The sequence below is a fragment of the Euprymna scolopes genome, chromosome 3, assembly GCF_053919585.1.
Source record: "Euprymna scolopes isolate OS-2025 chromosome 3, ASM5391958v1, whole genome shotgun sequence".
NCBI classification, from domain to species: Eukaryota; Metazoa; Mollusca; class Cephalopoda; order Sepiida; family Sepiolidae; genus Euprymna; species Euprymna scolopes.
In genome coordinates, this window is record NC_136484.1 from 123834269 (window position 1) to 123858193 (window position 23925).

The window sequence follows — 23925 nt, forward strand, 5'->3', positions numbered from 1 at the left end:
ATACGCTTCTTAGTATTTATATAAGAGAGAGAGAAAGTAATTACAATGAATATATTTAAGTAATGTTTTATCAATTTAAAAACATTAGAAGTTATGTTAAGCAAAAAAGTTGCTTCCAACTAATGCTGAACACCAATTACTTTTTGAGGATTATCTATAACTATAAAAGCGAAAATGTATGTATGTGTGTTCGCTTTTTCTGTGTGTCTACAAAAGGCTTCTTTCAGAGAAGCGGTCGGTCGGTTTACAACTTTTTAAAACTTTTTATATCACATATAAATGGTAATATCACAGTTAACAACGAAGCTCGCCTGTCTATTTAATTTGGTCGATTTCGAGAAGAAAAAGAATCAAGATTTGTCGCTCGCAGCATGTGTGTTAGTCTTTTTCCTATAACATCTTGGGGGTGGGGAAAAAAGCGTTCAGCAGTAAATGAATACTATCCCGCAGTCAAACTCATTAAAACGGGCACCTGCTAAATCAAACTAATTAACTAAATTCAAACGTGTTTCCGTTAGCATCTCGCGGTGGGGGCAATGGTTACCATCGCACTTTTTTTTTTTTTTTACACTTTAATCTTTAATTTACAACTTTGCCTCAAAGGTTCGGGTTCGATCCTCATACTTACTTTTTTTACCCCCCCCCCAACACCCGGACAACGTCGGGTACCCGTCGCTAGTCACTTAGAGTTAATAAAATATTTATGCAATTTTCTCATGTAATTATATTATCTTAATTTCTTTAAAAGCCTATCCAATTGAAAACTAAGACCCTTTAGATTTACATGAGGTTCGAACTTTGCTTTAGACATCATAAAACTTTTTGCTTAAGTATTATGAAATCTTCTCAATTCATATTTGGTCAAAGAAACACATGTTTCTATTTGCGTACGAACAAACCCTAAAAGCACCAAAACTTTTTAATAATCTAAAAATTTTATTCCTATTTGACAGAATCACGAAGCAAGTCTATAACCGAATAGACTTGCACCAAATGAGAGCGGCAGAGGCCATCTTTATAATAAAAGAAGCTCTCGCCGATTATTCCACTGGTAAGTCATTTATAAATACTTCCATTCTTATTTTTGATTTTACATCATTTTCAAGTCATAAACAGATTAAAATAATGCTGTACATTGTGGACAAAGACCTGCAAATGGAGGCAATGCCATGACCAGCAATAATCGATTCTGGTAGGATGAAACACTAGTTACTGTAGGTATTAAAAATGATAATTTGTAATATATATATATATATATATATATATATATATATAATATATTAGTCTTGGAAGTGTAACCTTTAAAACTATATAAAAAATGTCCTTTGTTGGAAAACTATTTTGCCAGTAAGTCAATGAATTTTCTGCAATCGTTTAATCAATTTGTTTTCACGAATTCACAATAGTCATAATGTTATTTTAGGGATCATCAGTTGTTTCACATGAAATACGGTTTCGGAGGATTTTAAATAAAACAATATATTTAATCATGACTCCCCAACAGTGTAGATCAAACATCACTTTTCCTTAAACACAAGAACAAAAAAGTTCTAGATATTGGATCCATTTTTTTTTTCTTCAGATTAATTATCAAAATGTTTAAAAAATGCATTACTTATCTGCGTCATCTGTTCTTATTTCCCTTAAAGTATTTGTTATTTACAAAGCTGAATTTATAGTGTTCGGATACTACTTGTCACACTCGTTCTTGTTGTTAATATTATTTTATCGGTATATGTACATCCTTATTTACTCATATTATCTCTATATTTGTTTTAAAGAATATATCAAAAATGATATACATATATACACGGACTTTTTTATTAGCCTAAATGTACTGTATTACTTATATAGTTTGCATTTCCTCTATTTGTCTCCGTTGATTAGTTTGATAGGATTAAAAGCATTGCGATAGCAACAGATGCTTTAACTGTCTAAATATTTTACGTTTTATTACCACTTTTTAAAATTGTTCTTATTGCTAAGCTAAAGACTTGTGGAATAAAATCTATTAATTTTAAGGTAATGTGAGCTATTCTTAAAAACTCAGATATGACGTTCTTGTAAGACATATCGTAAGGAATGTGCTATTTTTATGTGGCATATGAACTATTTGAAAGGAGAAAAAGTTTAGTTTTTGCTCTGTGTTAAGTCAGATATAAACCGCGTTTATCGGTTTAATAACAGACAAAAAAAGATCAGTGGGTTAAGTATAAAACTTAACCAAGTAAATTATTAAACACATTTAAAGCTTAAATAATGACTTAGAAGCTGTTGGGTGCGAAATAATTGTTTAATGTTTTTGAAAACAACTTTTGTGTACATTTGGCTATCATGGCGGACCTCACGTAATCAAAGGGCAGATAAGTCTCTCATTCATAAATGAAAAGTAGATAACTGTATGATTTTCAAACTGTTTGTCTTACTCTTATAAAACATGCTTTGAGGAATTTTCATGAAATAATGTGTCCAAACATTTTTTTTTTTTTTTTTTTTTTTTTTTTACTAATATATCTTTTTTAGCCTTGAGAAAATACCCAGATATGGAACCATCCCTAAAATGCATAACAGGCAGAGGTAGAAACAGCGTTAATGGAAAACCGGTTTTAAAAATGAAAGTGATTGCGTATTGTGAAAGGTATAAAATAAGGTAAGTAAATATATATTTTTTAGGGTGAGTTTAGTATGCGAGAGGCCCGATTTAATTTTTTTAATTTTATACATGGGCACAAAAAGAGAAATGTGAAAAAGCTGCTAAAATGTATCAAGAAAAAATTGCGATTAGAAACTCTATTTAACATAAATATACGTTTAATATATTTCATAGGCATTTTTGAAACTGACATTTTTTAATCCACGTGTTTTAGCTGCATTCTTATCGAAACAGCTCTTCAAATATGAAGACAAGTAAAATGCGTAGTAAACACTAAACATTAGAGCATGCAATTATATATAGAGTAAGAAGCAATAATTATATAAGACAAAAACAAAGATGATAGTGTTAATTACTGTATGTATTTCTTTTATATATCTTTCTATGTTTATAGACATTTGTGCTAATATTTAAAAAATAGCTCTTTTCAAAAATACATAAAATTATTCTTTTTCTTCGAATTAGACGCTGCTCATAGTAAGAGCTGAATTCTTCATCAATCACATCCAGTACATAATTGAATTGTTTCATTCCCCATATTGTTCATATTACTTCGTTTTCTGTTTCGTTTTGTAAAAAAATATTTTATTTTTTATTATATTCTTATTTTCGGTTTTGTCATTTGTATAAATGCAAAGCATGTGAAAATTAGATAACTCTAATTTAAAACGTACTTTTATAAAGTTAATTTATTTATGGACGTTCTTATTATTAAGGAAAACTTATTAATTGTTCATGAAAGGATTTGATTTTGAAAATTCTTACTTTCTACGTTTAAATATTTGTAGTTACATTATTCACTCTTAAACTAATTAACCGGTCATCATGAATATTGGAACAGATTTGCTACGTAGAACAGGTCAAAGTATGCGCTATATTTAGTTTCATTTAGTCTTATGGAAAGAGTGTAAAAATAGGATGGAAGCCCTTCATGAAAATTCATATACTTCCGATTTTAGTGGAATTTTAATAGTAGGTATTAGAGATTAATTATTAAATATTTCTCAAGTTTCAATTTTTTTGGAGTATTTTAAAGGCGTTGCAGGGCATATCATAAACATATTTGCTATTCACAAATTCAACTATTTCAGAGTTGAATAGAATTTGATCCATAGTCATTAGACATCAATTAAAGAAGTTTACCTGAATTCCAATTTCCTTTTAAGATATTTCAGCCTTGAAATTTAAACATTTTCTAGAATCAAATTCATATAATGCATTTGGATCCAAATCAAAATAAGTATTCTAGACAAAATATATATTGGCCTTTTAATAAAGGTGTCGTAAAAGTGATGCAAAACTGTTCTGCTCGAGGAAGTAATTTTACCTACCATGAGACGACTATTATTTTAGTTTATAATTATTATTCAAAATGTGATTACAAGCAAAATATAATTTTTCTTCGTGAACCTTGCTAAATTACTATAAAATATATATTTCTTTCTTTTAAAGGCATCCGCTACAGCTTTGCAATGTTCTGCCGCCTATAAAATTAAATGTGCTTTTATATACACATTAAACAATGCTTCAAGCAAACTACTTTAACCTATTATCATTATATTGTTATTTTAATATCCATAAACGGGTAATAAAAGTTAAAAACTATCCTGCTTAGAGAATTTATTTTACCTTCCATGAGACGAGTATTCTGATAATTATTATTCAAAATGTAATCACAAGCAAAATATAATTTTTCTTTGTGAAAGCTTCTAATCCGTAATACAATGTTTTTTTTTTTTTATTTTATTTTAAGGTACATTGCGTTTGAAGGATCAATTCGTGTCTACCTAGAACATGATGACGGAGGCAATGTGAATAAAACTAATAAATCATGAAGCGTCTATACCAGAGAAGGACCCGGAAGGGAATTCCAAAGTCAGCAGTTCTGGGGAAGAAATTACATCTAGGGATCTCCACTGTGAAAGGGTGGGATTTAGCTGCTTGTCGGATTTGTCGAGGGGGCACAAGTGCTTGCAGTTCGTCAGAGCATTCACCGTTACATTACTTGTAGAACAGGTAGAGGGATGCAACATTTCGTCGATGGGACAGAGGCTGAAGCTTAGATGAAAGTTCAGGACCTATCAGATTGGCGACTCTCTTCTGAACCTCGTCTAGGAGCGAGAGACTAGTAGCAGATGCACCAGCCCAAATATGACAACAATACTTCATACATGGGCGAATGGTGGCCTTATAGAAGTATAGGACACTTCCGGGCGTTAGTAGCTTTGTATTCTATTACAGATCGGAGGTCATTCTCTAGTGTTTCTTTTCATTATATTTATTATTGGTCTTCATGAATTATTTGTTTAGAAACACATATTCATTGAATCTTACACGTGACCATTATTCATCGCCAGAACATCTTCACAAATGCATTCATATATTTATATTTTTATAAATAAATGAAAATTTAAAAAAAAATTAATTGTTTTTTTTTTTTTCAATTATTTTATAATTTGTTTATTATTTGAATTTTTATGCCTTCTTTTTTTGCAAGTCCATCAGTATAATTTTTTTTCGACGTTTGTCTTGGCCTTGGCTTTTCCTCTGATTTTGCTGCTTTAAATTGTCCACCTCTGCTAACTCAGAAAATGATACCAAGAGGAAGAAATGTAAAGAAATGATAGGATTAGATTTGAAAGAAAGGGGGATGAATAAAGAAAGGAGTTAGTTTGGATATCAATTTCTAAAAATCGTACTACGTTGACCAGCATGTAAAACCGACGTTAAACTAATGGTTATGATGATGGTGGTGATGATGATGATTTTCTAGTTTTTTTTAAATTTACCTTAAATGCATTTAAAATGAAAATTCTCACTGAACTTTAATGTTTGAATTATTTAAATGCTTCATATTTTGAATTAAAGGTACACTGTCACCGATATTGAGGCAGAACCTAGCCCCCTTTGAATAAAGTGCCGAGTTGTTAACTTCAAACAAGAGAAAAACTGAAAAAGTCATAATATACAATAAATAACTGCTGCCAAAGGCAAGATAAGTTAAAAGCGAAAAACAAGAAGCAATTCAAAGAATCAAAGACGCAGTTCACAGAATTTTCGAGCGTTTGTTACTATAGACATTTTAGAATTAGATATTTTAAAAATTAAAACAGTTCAAAGAATTAGAATTTTTAAAATTAAACAGTTTAAGGAATTAGATTTTTTTTAATCTGACAGATCAATGAATTAATTTTTTTATTCAACAATACAAATATTTGATTTTTTTATTCAACAATACAAATATTTGATTTTTTTATTCAACAATACAAATATTTGATTTTTTTATTCAACACTTACAATATTTAATTTTCTATTCAACACTTCAAATATTTAATTTTTTATACAACACTTCAAATATTTAATTTTTTTAATTAAACAGTTCACAGAATTAATTTATTTTATTCAACAGTTAAAAGTTTATAAATCATTTTAATCTAACAGTTCAAATAATTAGATTTTTTATACAATTAAATAGTTCAAATAATTAGATGCTTTTTTACAATTAAATAGTTCAAATATTTAGATTTTTCAAATAATTAATCAGTTAAAAGTATAAGAAATTTTTGTTTACAGTTAAACATGTCCAAGATTTTAATTAACCCAGTAAACTCTGTTTATTAACAAAATCTCATTCTAAAACGTTGTCTATAGTAATAAATGCTTGAAAATTCTATTAACTGCTTTCTTTAATTCTTTGCATTGCTTCTTGTTTTTCTTTTTAACTTATCTTGCCTTTGGTAGCAGTTATTAGTTGTATATTACACCTTTTCTGTTTTTCTCTTGTTCGACGTTTACAACTCGCCACTTAATTCAAAGTGACTAGCTTCTCCCTCGATACCGGCGACAGAGTACCATGTAACCCCCTTTCCCTGAACTCAAACGAGGCTGGATTTTCGGACGCCATCTTGTTACCAATTCAGTTTTTACGATATTTTTGTTTATTAAATTCTTAGTTAATTTGTTAGAATAATTTTAAAATTTAATCATCAAGTGAATGAGAAAAAACGAAAGTATAAATCGGGGACATCTACAAGAGAACTATATATATATATATATATATATGTTTATACCTATTCATTGTTGTTTTAAAAAGGATAAAATCGATGTTTCACCCAATATATGTCACGGTAAGTTTTCGCCGCCATTTTCTTATTCATACCGATCGATAGACTGTATATTTTTCGAACCTATTAAATGTTTTAAAATGAGTAAAAAAATCTGAAAACTTTTCCATATAGGTAGGAGAGTTATTTTGCCTTTGCTAACATTTATTTGTTATATATTTGTATTTTTGACCACTTCTCGTACCTCTATAGATTGTAAAAAAAAAAAAAAAAAAACCCGAAGTTTCATTATCAATTTTATCGAAAACTCTACTCACGTTATTCAAGAATCTTTTTAATTTCATTTTCTGTTGTTTATTGTTTTGTTTTGAGGGCGATATAGTTTTAAAAAAAGCCCCCGTTCCTAAATTATATTTAAGAAATATTAACATTTATTTTCTTATCGTCAATTTTTGCTAGCTATGAAAACTGATCCATTATTGAATAGATATCGATTGATAACACATTTTATGACCGTTTTTGAAGGAGATATTGCTTTTAAAAGCGACTATACACCTCATATTTTTTAAGAAATATTTGTACTTGTTTACTGTTTTTTTTAAAAAAGATAAAATCCATTTTTCTAAGTGTTCGTTTTCTATCTAGCTTTGTAAGTAGGGTAACTTATTTTAAAGCGTTTATTCAGTAAAAAAGAATAAGTGTCGAGAGGATCACATCTTGGAAGTCTTGATAATCGCTCAAAAATTTGTCCTGTCTTTTTTTTTTTTTTTTTTTTTTTTTTTTTTTTTTTTACAGTGGTCACCACTTATCAAGGGCCGGAAGCCACTCAGGGATAAGGGTTATTGCAAGTACATTACGTTAGTGTGGAGATTTGATGAAGTGCTTACTTAAGGGGGCGGTTCATTAGGAATTTGTTAACGTTGGACTTGAACACATCCAAGTTGTAGTCAGGTGGGAAGCAGGCAGATGGATTGTCACTCAGTCATCATTTCCAATGATTGATTTTTCTGACAAAAGGAGAAGAAAAAGCTGCATTCTAGGTTGGCAGTTTTGTGTGAACAGTGGCCTAAGGTGTCGGAAATTTTCTGTTCCTATGTCTATTCCTGTGGCCATGTCACTAGTAAGGGTGCTGGAGGTAAACGTTTTATCTGGGCTGACGTTATCCGCCTGATAGACAGGGACTCGAACCTTTGATTAACCAATAAGGAGGCTGTCCTATCAGCAGGTGCAAAGTACTGGCGCTGCTGTATTGCCATTTGGTGAATGGATTCTAGACCATGTAGTAGCTTCTGGTGGGGCTTCTCGATGCCATATTAGTGGGTAATTGTTACGGCTTTATCTTATCATGTGCTACAAAAAACTCCAAAAAACCTTTTTCTCACTTACTTTCCCTCTCTACCCTGCTCTAACCAAGTCTGACACAAATCCGAAAATTTCAACATAAAGTCTCCAGAAAAAATACACGAATAAACCCAGAACTCCATCTTTCAACGAAGACCCCCACTACCATGTCTCCTCCAACATCAGGGGTCTACATTCCAACTTTCCAGAGGTTGAAATCCATTTACAGCAGACTAAACCCGACTAATGTTTCTAAGTAAAACTGACATTGGACCGACTATTTCCCTAGATGAGTTGGTAATTAAAGGTTTTTCTGACTTAACTTTCAAATCTGGCCCCCAAGATCGCCATGGGCATGGAATATGTGCCTACATTAAAGACAGCTTTCTATGTGGTAAGGACATCTCCAGAGAAGACCCTAATTTACCCTATATATGATTCCGGGTTGCACTTGCTTACACCACTGTGTTTATATTTGCCCTCTATCGCCCCCACAACAGCGGATTTACTATCTTTAAGAGCATATCTGAGAAAATTGACCAACTCTTGACTGCTCTTCCTTCAGCCAACATTCACATCAGTGGAGACTTCAATGTCCACAATGTGGAATGGTTGTCCTACTCAAACAAGACAAATGAAGGGAGGTTCTGCCACGATTTCACCATTGCTTATGACCTCATTCAGATTGTTCACGAACTTACACGTGTGCCCGACACTGATGGTCAGCGTGCAAATCTTCTAGACTTTTTCTCACAATATGCCCTGAGCTATGTTCATCTTCTGTTCTGTCTCCACTGGAATCTTCCGACCACTTGGTTGTATCAGTTAAAATAAAAACGAAATGTAATAAGTCCTTAGACGTACCTCTCCATCGTATAGTATATCGATACTCTACAGCTGACTAGGATAGCTTCTGTACATTTATATCTGATCTACCTCTGCATTCCATGTTTAAAAGGAATGTGCCTTCTATAGTATCACACCTTACGGAATGGTTAATTGTACGTACAGATCGCTTCATACCCTCCAAAAAATTTCAGAAGAAAACTACCAACTAGCCAGGGTTCTCTCCAGAATGTGCTGCTGCCATTGCGCACATAAATCACTTTTTCCATTGCTTTCAATGTAATAGATGTAGTGAGCATAATACCGCTTTCAGGACTGCAACCACTGTAAAGGAGTAATAAAAAAATGCAAGAGAGTTGTATGCCCAGTTCGTTAAATCCAAGCTCTTTGCCAATGACTTGGAAGCTAATTCTACCCTGTACAACCATGGCTATCAACCTTCTGTATTTTCTCCTATAACAGAAAACACGCTATGCGACATACAAATATCTGTGCATGATGTTGCCAAGCTAATCAAGAACCTTGATTCCAGTAAAGCAACTGGCCCTGACGGCATCCCAATTATAGTGTTAAAAAAGCTTCAACCAGAACTAGTTCCCATATTACAAAGTTATTTAAGCGTTGTCTTAAGGAGAATTGCTTCCCAACACCTTGGAAAATCTCATCAGTTTCCCCTATGTTTAAAAATTCAGGTTATCTCCCTCTCAGTACAGACCAATAAGTCTCCTGTGCGTCATGGGTAAGTTGCTGGAATATGTGTTAAATAGAGCAGTCAACCACCTCAACAAAAATAGCCTTCTTAGTAACATGAAATATCGTTTCCGTTCAGCTAGATCTACAGCAGATATACTTACAGTTATATCTCATAAGATTAGCGAATCTCTCGACAAAGGTTTCCTTTCTAGAGCAATTGCTCTTGATATATCAGAGGCCTTTGATAAGGTATGGCATAAAGGTCTACTTCACAAAATTTCCAGTTACGGTATAGCTGGAAATGGCTTTTAAATCATTTCTCTCGGAAATGAGTGGCTGGTTGCTTTTAATGCATCTAAAACCAAACTTCTCTCTTCTGATCCACATCTGGCATCAATTGAAATGAATAGTCCGGGTTTTGAGGAGGCCTCAAGTTTTGACAAGTTTCTGGGTTTGACCTTTACTCCTGATCTTAAATGGAACTCGTACATCAAATCTATTGCCAAGGCCGCTGGAAAAATGGTGGGATCCTTCTATCGATCCAATAGATATCTCACTGCTGATGCAATTCTCTATCTATATAAAAGCCAGGTACGTCCAAGGATGGAATACTGTTGCCACATCTGGGCAGGAGCTGCTAGAAAGGACTTGTCCTGCCTTGATAAGAGTTCAAAATAGCCTTCGTAACCTTGTAGGAGATGTCTTTTTCTCTTCCCTGAAACCTGATGTTGCGAGTTTGTCTCTGCTATATCGTTATTTTCATGGAAAGTGTTCAACTGAGCTTCAGTCTATGGTCCCCCCTCGCATAACTTTCACAAGAAACACTCGTTTAGCTGAAAACACTATCAATAATTCCCCCCACTATTTATCTGTGCCTAAACCTAAACGTAGATTCCATGAACAAAGCTTCTTTCTTAGAACTGCACGCCTGTGGAATTGTCTTTCGTTTTCCTGCTTTCCAGCTGACTGCAATATGGTTGTCTTCAAGTCTAATGTAAACAAGTTCTTGATGAGCCGTTCCACTTGTTATCAAATTTACCGAATTTCCATTTATTAACGATTACTATATTATCCAATTTCTATTGTACACTCTTTAACCCTTATCCTCGAGTGGACTCTTGGTCTTGATAAGTGGTGATGCCTATGTAAAGAAAAAAAATATTTCTCTCTAATAGATTCATACGAGTAGTGGTTAATGGACAAAAATCTGAAGCTCACAGAATTAATGCTGGAGTCCTTCATCTATGGCAGCACTTCAAAGGCCATAAACGACCAAGTTCTCTCTGATTCTCTCTCCTCTGATCTTAAGCACGTGGTGCAATGGGGAAATAGGTGGCTGGGTACTGTTAATGCATCTAAGATCAAACTTCTATCTTCCAATCATCATCAACGCTCTGATCCCCGTCTGGCATCAATTGAAATGAATGATTCTCATCTTGAGAAGGCGCCATGTTTTGATAAACTTCTGGGTTTGACCTTTACTCCTGACTTGAGGTGGAACATGTACATCAACTCCGTTGCTAGGGCTGCTGGGAAAATGGTGGAATCGTTCTGCTGTAGTAGTAGATATCTCACTGCTGATGCAATTCTCTATCTATATAAAGGCCAAGTACGGCCAAGGATGGAGTACTGTTGCCATATCTGGGCAGGAGCTGCTAGAAAGGACTTATCCTGCCTTGATAGAGTTAAAAATAGACTTCGTAGCCTTGTGGGGATGTCCTTTTCTCTTCTCTGCAATCTTTTTCTCACAGAAGAGATATTGCGAGTTTATCTCTGCTTTGTCGTTATTTTCATGGCAAATGCTCGGCTGAGCTCCATTCTATGGTCCCCCCTCGCCAAACTTTCACAAGAAATACCCGTCTAGCAGAAAACACTATCACTAATTTCCCCCACTCTTTATCTGCTTAAACCTAAACGTAGATTCCATGAGCAAAGCTTCTTTGTTAGAACTGCACGCCTATGGAATTGTCTTCCGTTTTTCTGCTTTCCAGCTGACTTCAAAATGTCAGAGTTCAAAATAGACTTCGTAGCTTAGTGGGGGTGCCCTTTTCTCTTTCCTGGAACCTCTTTCCCACAGAAGAAACGTTGCGATCTTGTCTCTGATTTTTCGTTATTCCCATAGCAAGTGCTCCTCTGAGCTCCAATCTATGGTCCCCCTCCCTAGCCAAACTTTCACGAAAACACTCGTCTAGTTGAACCCACTGTCAGTAACTTTCTCCCCACTCTTTATCTGTGCCTAAACCTATATGTAGATTCCATGAACAAAGCTTCTTTCTTAGAACTGCCCGCCTGTGGAACTCTTTTCCGTTTGCCTGTTTTCCATCTGACTGCAATTTGGCTGTCTTCAAGTCCAATACAAACAAATTCTTGATGAACCATCCCCTTATATGATCCAATTTACCAAATGTCCATTACAAAGGATTACTATGAGGGATGAGAGGGAAAGGAAAAGGGAACCAGCCCCGGAGAGGTGAGAAATGGGAGCTCATAGTGAGAGCCTCTTGGTATATATAGGGTTGCCCCTACATGGACTAGGAGCTCATTGCCACAAGGCAGTGGTCTTTGATTGCAGCATCTGCCAGAACAGATGGTATTTATTTGCTTACCCACGAGAGCAAATTAGGCATGAGGCCGTTTTGTAATGTGGAGATGAGGGAGGACAAATGGAAAAGGAGACAAGCTCTCGAGATGTAGGGAAATGGGAGCTGGATAGTGTGGAATAATCGAAATTACCTCCCTTGGACTGTTAACCCTCTTTCCTCTTATTGAACTCTTTTGGAACGAGAGACAAAAACGATGTAATGTAATCGAGCCCCACTCGTGCTGTAAGAGTGAGTCAATAAATCCTGTCGTATTTCATATTTCTCTTTTTGTTCTGTTCTTATACTAAACACTTCAAAACATTACATGGAGTCAGAAGTGAGATCGAGAAAAAAAAAAGAAAGAATTTTATATATAAAAGAAAAAAAGAAAGACATCAAAACAGCAAACAAACCCGGACAACCGAAGTAAGTTACCAAAAAAAAAAAAAAAAAAAGAAGAGTTTCGTCAGAAAAATAGTAAGTTTGTTTTATTTTTACAAAAAAAAAAAAAAATAAATAAATAAAAAAATAAATAAAAAATAAAATAAAATTATGGCTCAAAGAAATTTCAACGCCAATATACCGCCCCGGCAAAAATGTCTCTGTCAGGAAATGTTGCGAACAATTGGAGGAAATTTAAACGATTTTTTTTTTATTATTTTGTGGCCAGTCGATTGTCAAACGAGGTTGATTCAGTATATCAGACTTCTGTTTTCCTTTCTATAATCGGTGAGGAATGTTTCGATATTTTTGAAGGGTTACATTTTAATTCAGAGGAGGATCGAAATAATCTTCAAAAAGTCTTGCAAAAATTTGAGGACATCTTTGTTGGAGAAACGCATGAAGCGTACGAGTCATACAAATTTCACTTTCGAAAGCAGGAACCGGAAGAAAATATAGAAACCTATATAGCGGTTCTACGCCAGCTTGCAAAAAGTTGCAATTTTAGACAATTAACGAATAGATTAATTAGGGATCAAGTTGTTGTTGGGGTGAAGGATGATATTTTAAGGGAAAAATTTTTAGCCGATAAAACCCTAACTCTAGATAAATGCCTGCAAATGGGTAGAGCACATGAAACCTCAAAGCAACAGTCACAAGCTATATCCTCAGCAGAACCAGATACACAAATAAACCGTGTATTTCGAAAAAAGAATTTTCAGTACAATAATAAAATGACTAAAAGAAAGTGCATACGATGTGGATATTTTACCTCACACGGCAGAGATGACTGCCCAGCGATGCATGCAACATGCAATAAATGTAAAAAAAACTAGGACATTATGCATCGGAATGTAGAACAAAATCGGTAAGGGGAGTTGCAAAAGAAGAAAATGACTTCCTGGGGTCGATCTCATTGGGAAACATTAAAAACGGTGAAGAGGAAGGATAAATTGACTGACAAGCCAAGATAAAGGTCACCACCATGAAGAAGAGCAGAATAGTCAACTTCAGGTTGGACACAGGCGCTGATGTTACTGTAGTGCCGGACCGGTTCTTTAGGAAAAATTCTCCTATAATAAAGCAGATGGATAAAAGACTATATGGACCAGGTTAGAACAAGATAAAGGTGATTGGAAAAGTAGATGATACACTTTGCTATAGAAAAAAAAATTCACTGCAAGAGGTTTTTTTTTTGGTTTTTTTTACACAGGCATCACCAGATTATCAAGGCCAAGAGGCCACTCAAGGACAAGGATTAAAGAGTGTACAGTAGAAATTGGACAATAGAGTAATGATTAGTAATGAAAATTCGGCAAATTTGATAACTTATATAGAATGGCTCATCAAGAACTTATTTACGTTAGACTTGAACACAACCATATTGTAGTCAGCCGGAAAGCAGGAAAACGCAAGACAATTCCACAGGCGTGCAGTTCTAAGAAAGAAGCTTTGTTCATGGAATCTACGTTTAGGTTTAGGCACAGATAAAGAGTGGGGGAAATTATTGATAGTGTTTTCAGCTAGACGAGTGTTTCTTGTGAAAGTTTGGTGAGAGGGGACCATAGACTGAAGCTCAGTCGAACACTTTCCATAAAAATAACGATACATCAGAGACAAACTCGCAACATCTCTTCTGTGAGATAGAGGTTGCAGGGAAGAGAAAAGGACATCTCCTACGAGGCTACGAAATCTATTTTGAACTCTATCAAGGCAGGACAAGTCCTTTCTAGCAGCTCCTGCCCAGATGTGGCAACAGAATTCCATCCTTAGATGTACCTGGCTCTTATATAGATAGAGAATTGCATAAGCAGTGAGATATCTACCGGATCGATAGAAAGATCCCACCATTTTTCCAACGGCCTTGGCAACAGATTTGATGTACAAGTTCCATTTAAGATCAAGAGTAATGGTCAAGCCCAGAAGCTTGTAAAAACTTGAAGCCTCCTGAAGACGAGAGCCATTCATTTCAATTGATGCCAGATGTGGATCAGAATGTTGATGATGTAAAGAGAGAAGCTTGGTTTTAGATGCATTAAAAGTAACCAGCCACTCCTTTCCCCATTGTACTACATGCTCAAGATCAGAGGAGAAAGAATCGGAGAGAAGTTGGTCGTTTACTGTCTTAGATGTGCTACCATAAATGGTAATGTCGTCAGCATAAACGTCTACAAATGATGTAAGGATGTGATTTGGAAAATCATTAATGTAGATCAGGAAAAGATTTGGGCCCAGGATGGACCCCTGAGGGACACCAGCATTAATACTGTGAGCTTCTGATTTTTGCCCATCAACTACTACTCTTATGAACCTATCAGAAAGAAATGATTTAATAATTGAGAAGACATTTCCAGCTATACCATAGCTAGAGATCTTGTGAAGTAAACCTTTATACTATAGCCTATCAAAGGCCTTAGATATGTCAAGAGCAATTGCCTTAGAAAGGTTGCCTCCGTCGAGAGATTTGCTAATCCTATGGGATATAACTGTAAGCACATCTGCTGTAGATCTAGCAGAATGGAAACCATATTGAGTGTCACTAAGAAGGTTATTTTTGTTGAGATGTTTTATTACTTCTGTATTTAACACATATTCCAGCAACTTACTGATGACGCACAGAAGACTTATTGGCCTGTACTGAGACGGGGATGAGCGATCACCTGAATTTTTTAAATACAGGTCATACTGATGAGATTTTCCAAGGTTATTGGAAACTATTCTCCTTAAGATAACGTTTAAACAATTTTGTAAGTATGGGCGCTAGTTCAGGTTGAAGTTTTTTGAGTAGTATAATTGGAATACCGTCAGGGGCAGTTGCTTTACTGGAATCAAGGTTTTTGATTAGCTTGGCAACATCACGTACAGATATACGTATATCACAAAGCGTGTTTTCTGATACAGGAGGAAATATTGGCGGTTGGCGGACTTGGTCGCAAAGGGTAGAATTAGTTGCAAAGTTCTTGGCAAAGAGTTTGGCTTTGTCTGATGCTGACGAGATTACCTCAGGTCCATTGATGATAGTTGGGATAGAGCACACGCTTCTGTTCAGGATTCTGTTTGCTATTTGCCAAAACTGGTGGGAACCAAGCCCCTGCTCAGCTACTTTGGACTTAACGGATTGAGCATACAACTCTCTTGCGTTCTTTATTACTTTCTTACAATGGTTGCTGGCAGTCCTGAAAGCGGCTTTAGTTTCAATACATCTATTACGTTGGAAGCAGTGGAAAAAGTGATTTCTGTGTGCAATGGCAGCAGTACATTCTGAAGAGAACTACAGCTGGCTGTTAGGTTTTTGCTGGAACTTTTTCGAGTGTATGAAACGGTCTATACCTACAATTAACCATTCGGTCAGGTCTGATACTATAGAGAACACATCCTTTTTAAACATGGAACGCAGAGGTAGATCCGATATAAATGTACGGAAACTATCCCAGTCAGCCTTAGTGTATCGGTATACTGTACGATGGAGAGGTACGTCTGGAGACTTATTACATTTTATTTTTATCTTAATTGATACAACAGAGTGGTCGGACGATCCAAGAGGAGACAGAACAGAAACTGAACATAGTTAAGGGCAAGTTGTGAGAAAAAGGTCTAGTAGGCTTGCATACAGGCCGTCATTGTCGGGCACACGGGTTGGTTCATGAACATTCTGAGTGAGGTCATAGGCAATGGAGAAATCATGACAGAACCTCCCCTCATCATCGGTCTTGTTTGAGTGGGTCAACCATTCGACGTTGTGAACATTGAAGTCTCCACATACGTGAATGTTAGCTGAAGGATAAGCAGATAGGACTTGGTCAATTTTTTCAGATATGCTTTTAAAGATAGTAACTCCGTTGTTGTGGGGGCAATAGAGAGTAAATATAAATGCAGTAGTGTGAGCTAAAGCAACCCGGAAGCACATATAGGGTAAGTTAGGATCTTTCCTGAAGATGTCCCTACCACATGGAAAGCCATCTTTAATATAGGCACATATTCCATGCTCATGGCGATCTTGGGGGTCAGATTTAGAAGTTAAGTTAGAGTATCCTTTAATTGCGAACTCTTCTAGGGAAATAGCCTGTCCAATGCCAGTTTCACTGAAAAAGAAAAGGTCTGGTTTAGTCTCCTGTAATTGGGTTTCAACCTCTGGAAGGTTAGAATGTAGACCCCTGATGGTGGAGAAGGACACATGGTAGTGGGGTCTACGTTAGAAGTTGAATATCTAGGTTTAATCGTGTATTTTTTCTTGAAACTTGTCATGATGAAATTTTGGAATTTGTGGACTAGGTCGTCAGATTTACTTAGAGCAGGACAGAAAGGAGAAACTAAGAGAGAAAAAGAAACAAAGAATTTTTTTTTGTAACTCATGATAAGGTAAAGCCGTAACAATTACCCACTAGTATGGCATCGAGAGTCCCCATCAGAAGCTACTGCATGGTCTAGAATCCATTCACCAAATGGCAATACAGCACCCCCAGTACTTTGCCCCTGCTGATAGGACAGCCTCCTTAGTTGTTAATCCAAGGTTCGGATCCCTGACTATCAGGCGGATAATGTCAGCCCAGATAAAACGTTTACCTCCAGCACCCTTACTAGTGACATGGCTACAAGGATAGACATAGAAACAGAAAATTTCCGCCATCTCTGCCAACTGTTTGTACAAAATACTGCCAACCTAGAAAACAGCTTTTTCTTCTCCCTTTGTCAGAAAAATCACTCATTAAAAAACGAGGACTGAGGGATAAATAAGGAGAAGCGAGAGTAACAGGAGCTGCTGATAACGCATCCACAATGCGTTTTCTACTCGCCATTAAAAAAAATATATATTAAGTATTCTACTTAATAAAATCCAACGGACGTGTTTAAGGGAAAGTATGGTGATAGATTCCCCTCTCACGAGCTAAAAATGAGTACAATTTCGTAATCTGTTTTTGCAATCAACTTGGTAGATAAATAAACATTTATGGGCGAGGAAAAAGCTAGCATTTAATAAAACAGAAATACATAAATTAAATACTGAAATAAAATGTAGTTATTAATATTTGAATCTAAAAATAAAAGTACAATTAATATAAAAGTCACTTATCTCAACAAAAACACTTCCGACTCCAAAATGCAAACTGTAGAGAAGAATTTAAGTGTTAACAGCGTTCAAAAGACTTTTTTTTAAATTAACCGCTAAAAGAAAAGCGTGATTTTATTCTGGACTTTAGTTAGTCACGTTTTAAGAAACTTGCGATATAAAAGAAAAGCAGATGGGTGGGGGGGTGTTCTTCCGAAAGTTAGTTGGTGACGTTATAAGTACTTGCGAGATAAGATAGAAAGCAGGAATTAAGCTTCGAACTTGTTGATCAAAATGAACTCTATAGAAGGCAGAAATCACCAATACAAAAATAAACAAAAAAAAATTTTCAAAAGTATTTACGGAACTAGGAAAACTGAAGCATGTTTATAAAATACATTTGGATAAGAATGCTCAACCTTTTTCAATTACAACTCCCAGACGACTAGCACTTCCTATGAAACAAAAAGTCCAGGTTGAGCTTAAAAGATTAAAAAGTGAAGATATCATCCGCCCAATCGAAATGCCTACTGATTGGTGTGCTCCTACTGTAGCAGTTCCAAAGAAGGATGGTAAAATCAGACTTTGTGTTGACTTCACTAAACTTAATGAAAGTGTGAAGTGTAAACATTTCCCACTACCTTCTTCAGACCCGTTATTAGCTCAACTTGATGGAGCCAAGATATTTAGTAAACTGGATCATCAAATTATGTTGCATGAAGATTCTCAGAAGCTTACCACTTTTATTACGCCATTTGGAAGATATTGCTATAAGCGCCTACCATTTGGAATAAGTTCAGGCCCTGAAATTTTTCACTGCGAAATGACACACATTTTGTCAGAAATACCAGGAGTCATCTGTGACATAGATGATATTTATTCTTGTCAGTGGGAGAAGCCAACAGGAACATGACCAGCGTTTAAAAATAGTGCTAGAGAGAATGGAGGCAGCAGGAATAACATTAAATGATAAATGTGTATTCTCTGTTAGCAAAATTACATTTATTGGGCAACTCATTTTAGAAGAAGGTATCCAAATAGACCCAGAGAAGATTAACGCAATCATGAACATGACCAGACCACAAAACGTGTCTGAACTGCGACGACTGCTAGGGATGGCAAATCATGTGGGTAAATTTGCTGAAAATTTAGCAGAGACCACAAAACCACTCAGAGATCTCCTGAGAAAAGACAATGCATGGATTTGGGATGAGCCTCAGGAAACTGCATTTAAAACACTAAAGAAAAATCTGAGTTCTGCACCGGTACTGCTCCATTATAGTGCTGATAAGCCAACAAAAATTTCGGCTGATGCATCTTCCTATGGCTTGGGAGGAGTACTGCTCCAGAAACAAGGGAATGACTGGAGACCTGTATTTTATGCATCGAGATCACTTACTGAAACGGAACAGAGATATGCTCAGGTTGAGAAAGAAGCCCTTGCAGTCACTTGGTGTTGCGAAAAATTTGCCAACTTTTGATTGGGCTGCATAAGTTCATAATGGAAACGGATCACAAGCCATTATTGGTATTATTAAAAACAAAACGGCTTGATGAACTAACCCCAAGAATACGCTTAATGAGATTCACCTATGAAATCATGCATACCGCTGGGAAAAATCTCATTACAGCAGGCACTATCTAGAGCTCCAAACAGCCTACCAACCAAACATGAATTTGAGCAGGAGACAGAGACAGATATGTTCATCCGTTCAATTATACAAAACATATCTGTTACCGATGGGAGATTGGAAGAAAAAAGGGTGACACAACACTCTGACAAAATCTGCAGTCAAGTCATGAACTATTATAAAATGGACCATTGGCCTGAAACCGCCACACAAGACCCTCAGCTAAGACCCAACTGGTTTATTAGGCAGGACCTTACAGTCTGCCAAGGACTTTTACTGTATCAGAATCGACTAATCATCCATGCGGATCTTCAAAAAGACATCTTGGATCGTCTTCATGAGGGACACCAAGGTATAGTGAAATGTAAAGCATTGGCACGGAGTAATGTTTGGTGGCCAAGTCTTTCAAAGCAAATAGGGGAGAAAATAGAAAAATGTAGTATTTGTGAAAGAGAAAGAAGATATCCGCCAGAACCCCTACAACCAACCAAGTTGCCAGACTACCCTTGGCAAAAAGTTGCGATGGATTTATTTGAATTGAATGGCCACAAATACCTCATAGTTATAGACTATTATTCAAGATGGATAGAAATATTACATCTTGAAAATACCAATGCAAGTTGTATCGTAAACCACTGCAAATCAATATTTGCTAAGTACGGTATACCTGAAATGATAAGTGACAATGGCCCTCAATTTATATCTAAAGATTTCCTGGAGTTTGCAAAAATCTTTGGTTTTATTCACCTTATCAGCAGCCCACACCATCCTCAAGGCACTGGTGAAGCAGAACGTGCTGTTCAGACAGTCAAAAATCTTTTTTAAAAGTCAAATGATCCTTACATTGCTTTACTTAATTACCGTACTACTCCACTACAGCATGTTGATGAATAGGAAATTCACGACTCACATTCCAGCACTTCCTCACCAAAATGAAAATTATCAACAAAGTGTCGAAAAATTCAAAGAAGCAGATGCTCGGGTCAAAATGAAACAAAAGTTGTATTTTGATAAACGTCATAGAACTAGAGAACAAACCCCTGTTACCCAAGGACAGGCAGTTTGGGTGAAAACACCCAAAACGAGCCCAGCCAAAGTGGTAGATACTGTTACTCCAAGATCAGCCCTGGTTGAAACGGACTCAGGATTGTTTCGTAGAAACAGAAATAATCTTCGTAAAAGAAATGAGCACATCGATTTTCCTCAAATAACTGCACCGACAGAATTGTCTGCCTTACCAAATGCATCCAGAGACATTCCTGAGTGCAGCTACAATAATTTAATGGGACAAACTAACCAGATAGATGTGCAGTCACTGTACACGAGGATATCCAATTCTTTAACTCAGAAAGTCCCAAAGTAAAATATACAAAGAGTGGTAGAAAAATTCAACCACCAGAGAAACTTTCACTATGAATTTGGGACTTGAAAGGGGGATGTGAAATAATCGAAATTACCTCCCTTGGACTATTAACCCTCTTTCCTCTTATTGAACTCTTTTGGAACGAGAGATAAAAAAATGTAATGTAATCGAGCCCCACGTGGACTGTAAGAGTGAGTCAATAAATCCTGTTGTATTTCATATTTCTCTTTTTGTTCTGTTCTTAAACAAAACCCTTCAAAACCTTACAGATAGTGAGAGCCTCTTGGTATATAGCATTGCTCCTACAGATACTACACTTTGATCTCGGCCAAAAAGACCCTCCAAAAGAGAGGGGCGGGCTGTATTTATTTGCTTCCCCATGAGAGCAAAAAAAGGCATGAGGCCGTTTTTAATGTGCAAAGGAAGGAGGGGGAAGAGAAATGTTGACCCGCTCACAAGAGGTGATAGTGAGAGTCTCTTTGTATCTAAGGTTGCCACTTCATGGACCAGACAGAGAAAGGAGACCAACTCCCGAGAGGTGGGAAATAGGAGCTGGATAGTGAGAGCCTCTTGGTATAGGCATGCACCTACATTAACCAGAAGCCCATTAATCCAAGGACAATGGTCTTTGATTGCAGCATCTGGCAGATCAGGGTATTTATTTGCTTCCCCACTGAGCAAATTAGGCACAAGGCCGTTTTTTAATGTGGAGAATGAAGGGGAAATGGGGACCAGCTCCCCGCGGAGTAGGGGAGCTGGATAGTGACAATTGGTATGGAGGATTTTCCCTACATTGACCTATATGTGGGGTTGCCCCCACATATGGTCTTTGCTTGTAGTATCTGCCAGAACAGATACTTCAATTTGATCTTGGCCAAAAGGCCAAAAATCTCCCCTGCAAGAGGGTGGCTGGCTGTATTTATTTGCTTCCCCATGAGAGCAAATTAGGCATGAGACCGTTTTTTAATGTGGAGCTGAGGGAGGGGAAGGGAAAAGGGGACTAGCTCCCAAGAGGTGGGAAATGGGAGCTAGATAGTGAGAGCCTTTTGCCCCTTCATGGACCAGACATTCATTGCCACAAGGACAATGGTCTTTGCTTGTAGCATCTGCCGGAACAGAGACTACAATTTGATCTTGGCCAAAAGGCCAAAAATCCCCTCTGCAAGAGGGGGGGGGCGTGCTGTATTTACTTGCTTCCTCACAAGAGCAAATTAGGCATGAGGACGTTTTTTAATCTGGAGAGGAGATGGGGGAAGGGAAAAGGGGAACAGCTCCCGGGAGGTGGGAAATGGAAGCTGGATATTTAGAGCCTCTTTGTACGAAGGGCGTGCAATAAGTAATTCCCCTGACCCACTTCCAGTTGTCTGATCTAGCTGAAATTTTGCATGTGCAATGATCTATATCTCTACGGGTTAGGTGGCAAATTACAGCACTGAACTTAGTGTGGTTTCTGCTTTACAGGTGTTTGAATGTCGAGCAGTGATCCGGTTTTTGTATTTGAAAGGACGCACACCACAGGAGACTTTTGATGAAATGAAAGAAACTTATGGTGATAATGCCCCATCATATGACCCTGTAAAATGCTGGCATCGTGAATTCAAACATGGCTGGAAGTCTGTGGAAACAGCTTCCACACCTGGTCGCCCCCCCCCCCCTTCTGCCATTGAGGAGGCATCTGTCCATCAAGTTGCGGCCGCCATTTTGGAAGATCGGCGCATTACTATTCGCCAAATAGCCCAAGATATCAAGATTAGTACAGGGTCTGTGGAAACTATCATTCATGACCATTTGCATATGCATAAGGTGTCTGCCAGAAAGATTTCCCAGGTTGCTCACACCATTCCAGAAGCGAGAACGTGTTGAGTGCTCGAGGATGAATTTGGCGATGTGCCAAGAAGATAAGTCAAAGTTTTTCAAAAAACTGATTACACAGGATGAAACCTGGGTCCATCACTATGATCCAGAGACCAAAGCCCAGTCAATGCAGTGGAAGCACTTGGACTCACCACCTCCAAAGAAGGCAAGGGTGCAGCCCTCCGCTGGCAAGGTCATGCTCACAGTCTTCTGGGACCAGGATGGAGTAGTGATGACAGATTTCCTGACAAAGGGTACCACAATTCCAGGAGCCTATTATGCTTCACTTTTGAGGAAATTAAGGGGAGCTATCAAAATCAAGAGGCGGGACAAGATCAGCAAAGGTGCCCTTCTCCTGTAGGACAACATTCCGGTCACAACTCGCATGTCGCCAGATCAGAAGCACGGGCGTGTGGTTATGAAATCCTCTCCCATCTTTCCTACTCTTCTGACCTTGCACCCTCTAACTTTCACCTCTTTCCAGCCATGAAGTTGTTTTTGAAAGGAAAGCGTTTCCCAGATGATGCAGCCTTGATTTCTGAAGTCACGTCGTGGTTGGAGGACCAACCTGGGGTGTTCTACAAAAACGGTCTTCAGAGCTGCATCAAACGAGGGGAGAAATGCATAACTCTGGGTGGTTCCTATGTAGAGAAAGACTAATAACTGTGCCAAGTTTCGTTGCTCTACTGCTATGGGAAGTGGGTCAGGGGCATTACTTATTGCACGCCCCATCGTATATAGGGTTGTCCCTACATGGACAATGGTCTTTGATTGCAGCATCTGCTGGAACAGATACTACGTCTTGATCTTGGTGCGAAGGCCAAACCCTCTGTGGAAGAAGGGCAGGCTGTATTTATTTGCTTCCCCACGAAAGCAAGTTAGGCATGAGGCCGTTTTTTTTATGTGGAGAGAGGAGAGGGGGAAACGAAAAGGGAACCAGCTCCTGAGAGGTAGAAAATGGAAGCTGGATATTGAGAGTCTCTTGGTATATAGGGTTGCCCCTACATGGACCAGAAACTCATTGCCACAAGGACAATGGTCTTTGATTGCAGCACCTGAAGGCCAAATTCTCTGCAAAAGAGAGGGGCGGGCTCTTTCTACTGTTCTAGAAAGCTACTCACGCCTGAAAGTATCCTGTACCTCTATAAGGCCATCATTCGCCCATGTTTGGGGTACAGTTGTCACATTTGGGCTGGTGCATCTGCTATTAGTTTCTCACTCCTGGACAGGGTTCAAAAGCGAGTCACCAACCTGATATATCCTGAACTGTCATCTAAGCTTTGGTTTCTGTCCCATCGATGAAATATTCCATCCTCTGCCTGTTCTACAACTATTTTAATGGTGAATGCTCTGACGAAGTACAGGCACTTGTACCACCTCGACATAATTACCCTCGACAAACCCGCAAGC

General features: G+C 37.2%; 1 long non-coding RNA gene across 1 annotated transcript; it reads left to right on the top strand.

The window, feature by feature from the left end:
- The first annotated feature begins 959 nt into the window (after positions 1-959).
- Positions 960-4819, top strand: LOC145263462 (uncharacterized). Its single transcript, XR_013864571.1, has 3 exons — positions 960-1051; positions 2524-2650; positions 4407-4819. It is a non-coding gene; the product is annotated as an uncharacterized LOC145263462 (long non-coding RNA).
- Positions 4820-23925: the final 19106 nt, after the last annotated feature.